The 8,539-nt window shown below is 35.5% G+C and overlaps 1 long non-coding RNA gene across 1 annotated transcript; it reads left to right on the plus strand.

Annotated features, from left to right (window-relative positions):
* The first annotated feature begins 2,485 nt into the window (after positions 1 to 2,485).
* Positions 2,486 to 4,874, plus strand: LOC135166654 (uncharacterized). The gene is made up of 3 exons (XR_010299722.1): positions 2,486 to 2,679; positions 2,975 to 3,018; positions 3,702 to 4,874. It is a non-coding gene; the product is annotated as an uncharacterized LOC135166654 (long non-coding RNA).
* Positions 4,875 to 8,539: the final 3,665 nt, after the last annotated feature.

Below are 8,539 nucleotides of genomic sequence, written 5' to 3' on the forward strand. Positions count from 1 at the left end.
TTCGTTGCAAACAAATGAACGTGTCAAGTTTTCCAGTGTAAAAATCACGAGCGCGAAGCGCGAGTGATTTTTCTGGAAAACTTGACGAGCTTATTTGTTTGTAGGGAACCTTGAGGGAAATATCAGATAATTTCGAAGTTCGAGTGGTATTCGGGGGATTATTTTTTGCATCCAAATGTTGGCCGATAGAATTGCACCCTGAGACATAATTTTCAACGAATTGCCATTTCATCTGTCAGATACAATTGACGGTTACTTCAACATTTGTTTTTTTTTATATATATCAACATGCAAAATTTCCAGTGAAATTTCCAAGAATTTCCGCTGAAATACCGTGTTGACTATATAAAATAACGTCGAATGGTGCAATCCTATTGGCCAAGATTTGGATGGGAAAAATAATCGCTGATATTCGAGGTAGGCTATACAAAATATCAACAAATGGTGCAATTCTATTGGCTGAAATTTGGGTGGGAAAAATAATCACATATAATACCACAAGTGCTTCAAAATTATCGAGTATTTCCCGATAGATTCGTTGCAAACAAATGAAGTCGTCAAGTTTTCCAGAAAAATCACTCGCGCTTCGCGCTCGTGATTTTTAAACTGGAAAAGTTGACAAGCTTCCCCTTGCAAAAAAAAATTTTTTTGTACATTTCAAAATACAAATAAAAATATATTAAAAAACTAAAATGATTGAATTTTGTTGTCGCATAAAAAAAAAATTTCCTAAAAAGTGGTAAAATGTAGGCGTTCACATGAGAGTAATCCCTTAACGACTTCTGGAGTACAAGAAAATTGAAGTGCCTGAGTCCACATGGTATGTTCCCAAAAATGCTAGCAAAAGTACCTGAAATGCAAAAATTCAAATTTGAGAATTGAAATAATGAAATTTTTCAAGCGAAATAGAAGTAAAATATGAAAAGGGCGTCTAGCATTTGGTAAATATGATGATGGTTTTCAGGGTGAAACTAGTTCATCCCCTTCGTATGATGCTGAACATTGTTGGTGTACGGCTGAGTTGGTTGGGAAAACGCCGTGGTTGTTTCAGGAGTGGTTATAGAAAGTGTGCGGTGGGACGATCCATCAAAACTGCATGTCAGTAGCCATTAGCACGCTCCCACTGCGCCACCATATACTGATATTTTTTTTTAATCCACGACAACCCCATAGTATTACTCAGAATAACGGACTGTTTCTCCTCTCGTCGCATATAGCGGTACAGCAGTTCGGTTTCACCCAACCCTTGACTGGTTGGGATATCATTGACGTACACGAAGAGAAAAGTCGCTGAAAAATTCCTGTGCCGAGCGTCTGACAATTTGTATAGTGCCATTCCGATAAAAACTAGTGTGCTGCCTTATAATCTCGGCGTAAGCTGCAGGTCTGAGAAAAATTACGATACCAGCTAGTAAAATTTTTTTATCGGCTTAGGAAAATTTCTGTATCGGTTACGTAAAAATTCAAAGTCTGATGCAACATTTCCCATATGACAAAGTCCAACGTCGGCAATAATCGGCTATCTTCGGCGCTCATCGTTAACCAATCACGAATAGATACCGCAGAATTGCTACCTGGAACAGTAAAAAGGCCCAATTAAGTATTAGGAGTGTGAATAAGTCTTTCCCGTTTTTTTCAAGTTTAAGCCTTTATTGTGAAAAAATGGTTACAAATGAATTATTGAAAGTATTGGCCATCGTCTTCTTGCGTTTGACACGAATCTTCATCAAGCAAAGTCGCCAAATCTTGATCTTCAAAGATTTGCGGCCGCCCGGAACGCTCCTTGTCTTCCACGTCGAAATCACCACTTTTGAAGCGTCGAAACCATCCGCGAACACTTGAATCATCGACACAACCTTCTCCATAAACTTCCTGAAGCAATCGATGCGCCTCGGCAGCAGATTTCTTCAAATTGAACCAATAAAGTGACACTTCCCGCAAATGACGTCGACTCGGCTCAAATTTCGACATTTTCACGATATCAAAAATTTATGATGCGAAAAAATTTCAACTAATGTGTTAGTGTGGAATTGTTGACAGATGAATAAGCTTTGATTATGACATATGTAACCATTGAATACTCCCACAGTATTGGTGGCGGCATCTCTTACAAAAAACGGGAAAGACTTATTCACACACCTAATAAATTGAGCTAGCTAGTAATTTTTAAAAGATTTCTATCAATTTTTCATTTAATCTCAAATAGAAAATGATAGACTTCGAAATTTTATAGTGGTGTTCAGTCAATTTTACGAAGCCACATATCAATAATTACAATTAAAATTTATTGCAAAATTTACTGTATTAATAGGAATTTTCATGTGTGAGTAATGTCTTTTACTCACACATTCACGAGCGCGAGGGTTTTTCTGCGAAACTTATCCCGACCGGTGCTACGCCGGGAAACTGGGGGGAAATATCCGACTAATTTCGAAGGTCGAGAGCTAGTTGGCTGGATAATTTTTTTCATTCCAATTTCAAGCAATTAAATGTGTGGCATTCGCGTCATATGGTACGGTTTTTCACTGGTAGTTGTGGTTTCCAGCGTATATTTTCTGTCTGCACAAAATGCAGAGAATTGTTTCCACATTGTGGCTTTTGTCTTCACCTTCAGAGAACAAAATTGTTTAGTAAACTGAGAGCCAATATTGGAAATGGGTTATTAGAAATAATAATTCTGTAAGTAATTTAAACTATTTTCTTTCTTTATTATTTAACTCAAATAATTTATTATTCAACTCAAATAACTAGATCTACAAAGGGAAACAACACCCTGGACCTTTTTTAAGTCAGATGCTTTCAAAGAATCCTATTCATTCCACATTGTCAACATACTTAAAATCAAACCTAAACATGATACCTCACACTTCTCATAATTCCAACCCATAAAAATGTTTTTCAATTTAAATATAAACACTCAAAAGAGAATAAGATTGATTTTTGTTCTTTATTTATTTCATGAAAAATCCAACAGCCAAGAACTGTTCCCCTCCTTACACCGCAACAAAATTCGCAAAGGTAATAGACTCCAACTATATACAACAAATATGTAATTATCTGAAACAATGCAAACTAAACGCCTAATATACCCTGATATTTTAAACTAAAACAATGCACACAAGATGTAAAACCACGACAACGTAAATAATCCAACTCTTAGGTTCCAGCACTTTCCTATTTCCTATTTATAAAAGCAGAAGCACATAAATGAAGTTCGCCCGAGTCGAAATCGCGTAAGGTCTTTCCCATTGGCCGATTAAATGAATGAAGTTTCGCGTTAGTCGAAAAGGCGAAAACGTTCGTGTTCCTAAAAGCATCCATTGTGAATCAAGTTACCTCTCTCATCATATTTATACCAACGACTTTCACATTCGTTCTTTTACGGTGTGATCGCCCTTCATCGGTCTATGAAAGCACAAGCGCATAAATTAAATTAAATTAACCACAGAAGTCATCGACTAACTTCATGTGTAAGACTTTCTCCTAATTGGTCAATGTGTTTGAGGCGGGAAATCAAAATAGGGCGCGCGAAGCGCGCATTCGGTCTCGTAATGAATAACAAAGAACCAGTAGTATCGCATTGCAGCGGAGTTTTTATTAAATTTAATTAACGGAAGTGAGCCCGTTATAAATTACTTATTCTCCTGATTCCATCCCTCCCATGACCGAAATATGGATCACGCGTATGTTGGATTGAGAAGCATCAGGATGAGCAGAAAACGGCAGCAGCCAGCCGTCGTGGACCAACCAACGATCCATCACCGAGGTGTCAGCCACCCCTCCTCGTCCAGAAACAACTATCTATGACATTCTTCACGATGCCACTGCTCATACTTTCTGTTCTCCTTTTTCGCGTCCTCCCCCCGCCTCCAGCACACCCATCCTTGGTCTTATCCACGCATACCATTCACTGGGAACGCATTCACAGGATGTGTATTGAGAAGAATGGCCATTTTCAATAACGTATCACAGTTTGTTGAAGATTTTGGAGAAAAATAAATAATAAAAATGAATACAAGAAGGATTGACACGTCTGCGGGTCAGGAATTGAGATGAAAGAATAAAGGCTGAGAAAGACTTTGGCTTCCGAATGGAAGCCTGATATTTCACTGATTTTTTTGGTCTCCAATTTCAATTGGGAATTGAATGCAGAGAATTGTTTCCAAATTGTGGCTTTTGTCTTCACCGTAGTATTAGGAACATTTTTAAAATTTTTTTTTATCAATAATGTCCAAGGATTCTCCTCGAAATCTGCTCATGTCGAGGTAAAGTCTTCGAACTTGATTTTTTCTAATGACAGTTTTGGGGTTTGAAACGCGTACAAATTTTTTATCGGATATTTTCATTGCTTAGCAGCAAACAGGGAAATATCCGAAAAATATCCGAAGTAAAACCCTCTTACTTGTACCACGTGACGGGAAATGCCACCATTTGATTCGTTGAAATTGGGATGAAAAAAATAATCGCATATAATACCCAAGCTTATTTGTTTGTAGGGAACCTAGGCTTGAGGGAAATATCAGATAATTTCGAAGTTCGAGTGGTATTCGGGGGATTATTTTTCCCACCCAAATTTCAGCCAATAGAATTGCACCATTTGTTGATATTTTGTATAGCCTACCTCGAATATCAGCGATTATTTTTCCCACCCAAATCTCGGCCAATAGGATTGCACCATTCGACGTTATTTTGTATAGCCAACACGGTATTTCAGCGGAAATTCTTGGAAATTTCACTGGAAATTTTGCATGTTGATATATATAAAAAAAAACAAATGTTGAAGTAACCCTCAATTGTATCTGACAGATTAAATGGCAATTCGTTGAAAATTATGTCTCATGGTGCAATTCTATCGGCCAAGATTTGGATGCAAAAAATAATCACATATAATACCACAAGTGCTTCAAAATTATAGAATATTTCCCTCTAGGTTCCCTGCATACAAATGAAGTCGTCAAGTTTTTCAGGAAAAATCACTCGTGCTTCGCGCTCGTGATTTTTTAGCCTGAAAAACTTGACTCCTTCATTTGTTTGCAACGAATCTATCGGGAAATATTCGATAATTTTGAAGCACTTGTGGTATTATATGTGATTATTTTTTGCATCCAAATCTTGGCCGATAGAATTGCACCATGAGACATAATTTTCAACGAATTGCCATTTAATCTGTCAGATACAATTGAGGGTTACGTCATCATTTGTTTTTTTTTATATAGGCAACATGCAAAATTTCCAGTGAAATTTCCAAGAATTTCCGCTGAAATACCGTGTTGACTATATAAAATAACGTCGAATGGTGCAATCCTATTGGCCAAGATTTGGATGGGAAAAATAATCGCTGAAATTCGGGGTAGGCTAAAATATCAACAAATGGTGCAATTCTATTGGCTGAAATTTGGATAGGAAAAATAACCACATAAAATAGTTATTATTTCTCGGTAACAATTGAATTGTTTTTGCTGAATGAATGAAAACTGACAACTGTTGATTTTTCTTTTCTAAACTCTGACAGATCTATTCAGAAGACAATGACCAATTGGAAAAAATTGAAGAATCTGGAAAAAAAAATTGAAAAAAGAATTATCAACTCATGGGGTATTGAAAAGAGCAAAAACAATACGATCATATTACAGACCTATACAAGTCTATATTTATTATACCGCGAGGTCATTATTTCTTGGAGAAGCCGTCTGTGTGGTCTTACGACGAAAACTCTAACGAGTGTTTACTAAATAATATAAACAAATCTCTGTTTATGGAAAGAAAGAAACCATGATGCCGATGCTTCGGCTTTTGAGACTTCGAAATCGTTTGTTAGTTCGGCGACTGCTCTCGAAGTGTGAACACATCTTAGTAAAATATAATTCAATTACTCTTACTTAAACGTCTATTCATTTATTAACCTTTCAATTAAAATCTAATATGGGGTCCACCAAGTACAAGTTCTACGCTACTTAATTGTTTTACAACTAATTAAATTTTTCTATCAACATTTTATGGAAGAGTTGAGGGAAGCGATGGAATCATATAGATAAGTAGACGGAGGGAACAATATAATTTTGCCAATGATATTTTGTTTTGGACAAACAAATGCCCGAAATTTCCATTGGGAAATGCGCTTTCAATTCTTATCAGACAAATATTTAACTGGAAAAATTTTATTTTTCTCTCAGTGTATAGTATTTATATGATTAGGTCAGTAAAATATCTGTAGGTTCTATATATTTTAAAAAATATTAAAATAGCATTAAATTATTTAACAACAATCTAGCAACGAGCTCGATTTTTGAAGCCACTGACAATTCCAATAAATTGACAAAAGCTTCACTGATTTAGACCCTAAGTTCGACATAGTCCTAATATAAGGGTCTGTTGACAACGCACCGCCAGTTGTCAAGATATACGGGGAGTGGAAAAACCGTTCTAGATGGGGCAATGTACAATTCTATTTGTTGGATTATTGTGTAGCACGCTGCGAAATCAAGTCTGACGAAGATCGATCGACAAACGTTTCAGGCGTCAACACATATACGCACACAATATGGCAAGGGAAAAAAAGCCTCCCTCTTTCGGTATTATTCTACTTCCTCAGCATCGCATGCTACTCCAAATAACCAGAAAAATTCTATTAAGATATTTCTGGGAGGAAATAAGAAAAATGTAAAAACCTTTCTAACAATATGCCCTGTCAACTTTTCTATAATTGTATTTTTTTTTTTCGAAGAAATGGGCTGTCTTACTTGAAATGGTTCTATGATTATAGGAATTTCTCCTCTCGGGGGTCAGCGACGTACGTTCGAAGCGGTTATGGCGGTGACTAAGAAAATTTAAGGGTCTGAAATATAATTTTTCATAACGAATTCAAGTAAAAATAGAATAGATTGAAAAAACCTTAACAGCTTCAGAAAATTTTCGTAATGGACATTTGCCTCGAGGATTACGAAATATTTTTTTCTTTATACATTCAAATCTATTGATTTATTCAAGACAAGAAACACAACACAACGACAAGAAAATATTTTGTTTTTCAACAAAATATACATAATTTGCCTTCTTACTTGTTCAACATTCAGTTGTCTTCAATATCATTAAATATCGAATTTACCTGAGGTGAGAAACGAGTTAATTAAAACAATAATCTTTATTTTTAAGGTTTTCAGATAATGGCAAATTTCATAAGGTGGAGAATAATACTCACTTTGCAGTCTATTCAGAAGTTTTGGGCAATAGTAGTTATACACGAAGAGAAAAATCTGTGAAAAATTACGGTTCCGAGTACTAGAATCGAGCTACAATACTGCGATGTCTTTTACTCACACATCGAGTTGCAATTTAAATTTTGTAATTATTGATATTGACTTCGTAAAATTTACTAAACAACACTGTAAAATTTCAAGGTCTATCGTTTTTTATTTGACATTTAATGAAAAGTTGATAGAAATCTTTTAAAAATTCCTATCTAGGTCTTTATTTTATGGGCCTTTTTACTGGGCCTTTTGACTCTGCCACACAGCAAGTCTTCAGGGCTTGATATGTGTGGACAAAAATGAATCGTCTGTCTACAGCTGTTTTCAGTCCATCTCAGTATGTTATAGTTTTTATAATTTTTCTCCGAACAGCACCGAAATGTTTAGAATAGTTTTAATAAATAGAAACAGAAAGGAATTAATGAACAAGGGCCTTTTGTCAAATGGGTCTACAGTCTGAACCCTTTGGTCACTAAGAGTCAGTTGATCTGGAGACATCAGAAAGGTCTGCAGAAACATCTGAAGATACCCGAAAGATATACCTTATGCGTGCGATAATAAATAATTAAAGTTGATAGTTAAATCGTTTTTATATTATTGAAACAATCCCTATCCACAATCCAATAGTGATTGATTAACGATGAGCGCCGAAAATAACCGATTATTGCCGATCTTCGCCTTTGTCATATGGGAAATGTTGCATCAAACTTTGCATTTTTACAAAACCGATATAGAAGTTTTCGTAAGCTGATTAAGGGGTTATTCTCATGTGAGCACTTCAAAAAATCGATTTTTTTTTAATATATTTTGACAGTAAAACCTATTGAAAACATGCTGTGAAAAATTCAGACCGAAATTCATAGTATTTGATAAGTTACAGCTCATAGTCGCCGACGTGTCGTAAGCGATTGTCTACCAGGCTTTAAACTTTAAACGCGTTTTTCTCGAATCATCATTTTCTGAAACGGTCAAGGTCCTACAAGAAAAAGTATCCAACCGATTGCTTTAAAATTTACATATGTTCTTCTACTCATTTATAGTTATCGTCCCTACCACAATTGTTTATTTTCGACAATATCTTCATATTTTTTTTAAACGATTTGTAACGAAAAAGAAGGAGATTTTCGTGATTTTTTTTTTGAAATTCGATATTTTTTTTTGTTTTTAATGAAATTGATTATATGTGGTAGGGACGATAGCCACAGATCTACTGAATAATAATCCATTCGATTTTTTTATCTCAGACAACATGAACAGCTGCTATCACCTTGACCAGTGAGCTACCTTTTTTT

This window comes from Diachasmimorpha longicaudata, chromosome 10 (genome assembly GCF_034640455.1).
Source record: "Diachasmimorpha longicaudata isolate KC_UGA_2023 chromosome 10, iyDiaLong2, whole genome shotgun sequence".
NCBI classification, from domain to species: Eukaryota; Metazoa; Arthropoda; class Insecta; order Hymenoptera; family Braconidae; genus Diachasmimorpha; species Diachasmimorpha longicaudata.